The following is a 4,018-nucleotide window of genomic DNA, read 5'->3' as shown; positions in this document are numbered from 1 at the left end:
TAAGTCATAAGTACTTGACTTGTTTCAAAACAAGAGTGTAGGATCAAACCAGTTTCTGGTAGAAGATACTACCACTCTTTGAATTAATTTGAGTCAATTTATTTCTTAGCAGCACATTGCCAGGAGTAAAAAGATTTGAATTCTAATTCTAGCCCACCACCTGTAACATGAGCAGGCTACTTAACCTTCCCAAATCTCACTGACGTGAGTTATGTAACCAGAATAAGAGTGATTATAATACTGAAGCAGCTTACAAAAGACTTTCACACCCAACCCACCTCTCTGGTTTGTCACCAAGATCAAATGGCATAGAGGAAAGGAAAGTGCTCTGCAGATTTCATGGCCTGTTACAAATGCAGGGTGCAATTAGAATGTGGTCCTACTGGGTTTTGTCTGGGTTCTGTTTGGGTTTGGTCTGTATATGTGTATATTCATTTGGTTGCTTTTTTGAGATTAAAGTATCTGCTTTGTTATCAATAATAGCCATGTTAGAAGATGTAGTTTAAGAATCCAGATATAGAATCCAGATATAATATAATTTTTTTTTTTTTTTTGCAGTTTTTGGCCAGGGCTGGGTTTAAACCCACCACCTCCAGCATGTGGGGCCAGCACCCTACTCCTCTGAGCCACAGGTGCCGCCCTGGATACAATATAATTTTTAATACTGAATCCGTGTATTGAATTTGTCCCCCAGTGTTAAGCAGCACTGGGCAACTGCAGGCCTCTCCCAACTGGGACACCATCTTTCTGCCAAGATCAACGCTCTAACCAAAGGCACCAGAGTCCCAGCACGCTGAAGTGAGGCAGAATGAGAAAGGGGAGGAGAGTGGGGAGAAAAAGCAGAGCTTAAATTTGCTGCTTCCAAATTTACCAATCCTATCTCCGCTGAACAGGAGAATGGAGAATGTGAGGAGGCAGAGAGGGGCCAAGACTAAGCAATGTCTCCTCATCTGGACGGGTAAGGGATAAATGGGATTACAATACACTTACTACAGCTCATAGGGAGGTTGTCTTCTCTACCCCCAAATTCCTCAGTTTTTTGTTCTTTGAGCCCATTATGCTTATAGTCAACCGAATGTAGGGACAGCACCTTCAGAGTGGGAATCAGCCACCACCCCCATCACCAGTCACTCCCACCGTAGATCTTGCTGGGCAGGCAGTGTGGCGTTTTGCCCAGTAAGGTTCTGAGATGGGTCAGTACAGTACACGATGTTCTTCTGGAAAATACTCTTCTGTAGTCAAGACAGAAAGTGTGGATCCTCTTCTACTTTCCATCTCAAGTTATTTCCAGCCTCATTGACCAATATAACCTATCAGACTTCATGCAGTAAAATCAAATAATATCATAATGGTACCCCAACAATAAATCAACAGCAACACCAAATTAACAGGGAGCCTGAACTCCTCAAATAAATCCCCTTAAAAGTTAAGATCCAAAGAAAGTAAAATGAGAAATTAAAACGTGAAGTTAAATTATCTCACTCTCAATCGAGTTAAAATTCACAGACATTAAATTTCAATTTGTTATTCTCTTTAGCCTCAGTAGGAAGAGTTCTTAATGGGCTAGGTGGGGTCAGGTCTCTTCAGCAGTAATAACCTGGGATGTCTTTCCAGAAAGGGGACTTAGGGTTTGAATTAATTTAACTTCAAGTCTCTTATGTGCTTCACTTTTTTTCTTTTACTTTTTTATTTTTTATTATTTTTTATTTTATTTTATTCTTTTTTGATACAGAGTCTCACTATGTCACACTTGGTAGAGTGCCATGGCGTCACAGCTCACAGCAATCTCAAACTCTTGGGCTTAAGTGATTCTCTTGCCTCAGCCTCCCAAGTAGCTGGGACTACAAGTGCCCACCACAATGCTCAGCTATTATTTTGTTTGTTTTAGTTGTCATTGTAGTTTAGCAGGCCTGGGCCAGGTTTGAACTCGCCAACCCCAGTGTATGTGGCTGGCACCCTAACAACTCTTTTTTTTTTCTTTTTTAAATTGTGGTAAAATACACATAATATAAAATTTTTACCATCACAACCATTTTAAGTGACTGTCCGGTAGTATTATGTACCTTATTGTACAACCAACCTCCAGAATTCTGTTCATCTTGTAAAACTGAAATTCAATGTGCGTTAAACAACTCCTCATTCCCCGTTCCTCCCAGACCCTGGCAACTACCCTTCTCTTTTCTGCTTCTATGAGTTTGACTACTCTAAGTACCTTGTGTAAGTGAAACTATTTGGTATGTCAACCAGGCATAGTGAAGCGAGCCTGTAGTCCCAGCTACTTGGGAGGCTGAGCTAGGAGGGTCACTTGAACCCAGGAGTTCCAAACAAGCACAGCAACATATTGAGACCTCATCTGAAAAGAGAGGGGGGGGAGTGAAGGAAAATTATAGATACTTGCCCTTGTGTGCTATGTAACTGGCTTATTTCATTTACCGCACTGTCCTCGAGTCTCATCCACGTTGTAGCATGTGTCAGAATTCCTCTGCAAGGCCGAATAACATTCCGTCGTATGTATTAGCCACATTTTGCGTAAGCATTCATCTGTCAGTGGACACTTAGCTTGTTTCTACCTTTTGCCTATTGTGAATAATGCTGCTATGGACGTGCACTCATGTGACTCAATTTTTAAATTGCTCAAAACGTTTAAACAATATCAGAGATTATCAACAACACAAATTTAGAAAATAATCCCGTTCCCAGTCCCCGGGAATTTATCCAGGCAAAATCTCATTCCTAAAGCCCGGTATTTGTATTGCCAAAAACTGTAGCCGATTCAGAAGGGAAAATTCCTCTTACAAGATTCTTCTAAGGGAAAAAAAGGGGCAAATGGTTTTTATTGACGTGCTCATCATTCATTGCCAGGAGACCGTAATCCACGGACAGGCACCATGTTCACCACATCTGGGGGAGATGAGCTCACCCTGGAGAACAGTCTGCTCTCGCACAGAGCAGCACTTGAGACACTACTCCCTTAAACATATTTTCATGGTTTAAAATACAAACACTATTAAAAAGTGTTTCTCAAGTAAAGATTTATTGTATGCCTAAGAAGCTTATATTGTGGACACTACTAATAAAGAACAACACTTCTGAGCGTGGTGTAACACAGAGCAAAGCTAAGTGCTCCTCCCGCCCCACGGATCGAGCCCAGAACGGTGCCTGCCCAACATGTGGCTTGCCAACTGGAACGATGCAAAATGTCAGACACACATCTGCAGGAAAGGAACTCGTCCCACAGGAAGCAAGATATTGGGGAGCGGGGAGGATGATATAATAAAAAATTCAAGACACCATGTGACTCAGAAAAATGTTGGTTGGGCCGCACATTGCTGAGACTCAAAATTTTGTTTTCTTTTCAAAGGCCTTGGTATATAATGAGAATACAGCTTTAAGAACTAAGATTCACCCTATCAAGCATTAATGATGTCCAGAAACTATGTGAACAATCTTACTCAACATCCCCAAGACGTTTATATCTGTCCAACACAAAACCAGAGGGGGAACATGTTAATTTTCCCAGCCTTTTGATAGCACATGTACAAGATCTCCCCACAAAAAGCCCCAGATAGAGTCTCTAGGACTTCAACTGCCTTAAAATATAGACTTGCATTTATCTTGGCCACATTAACGAGATCTGTTTGACCAATACATTTATATTTATGATGACTAAGGGCAGATTATGGTTGTTAAAATTTGTCCTTGGGACATGAAAACACTCCTCTGTCATTAATACATTTTGTAATATAAACTATGATGTCAGGTCAACGTAAAGGGTAAAAACGTTCCTAAAGTATGCACACATCATTTTTTAAAGCAATTGAGCCTAATGGAATAACAAAGGTCATCATAACAAACCATTACAGCCTTGGTCTTGGCAACTCTGGCCACAGAAGAACCTCCAAGAAACGATCATCATTCCTCCAATGTTATGGCATCCAGACGACAGGAATGGCTCGCAAATGAGTCATACGGGCTCAGATCCGCGGTAGCTATGTGAGCGCTGGACGATCAATTATTC

Source organism: Otolemur garnettii, unplaced genomic scaffold, assembly GCF_000181295.1.
Source record: "Otolemur garnettii isolate 467f Iridium unplaced genomic scaffold, OtoGar3 scaffold00045, whole genome shotgun sequence".
In the NCBI taxonomy this organism is placed as follows: domain Eukaryota; kingdom Metazoa; phylum Chordata; class Mammalia; order Primates; family Galagidae; genus Otolemur; species Otolemur garnettii.
The sequence above is the reverse complement of the archived record's forward strand: the minus strand, read 5'-3'. Positions refer to the sequence as shown.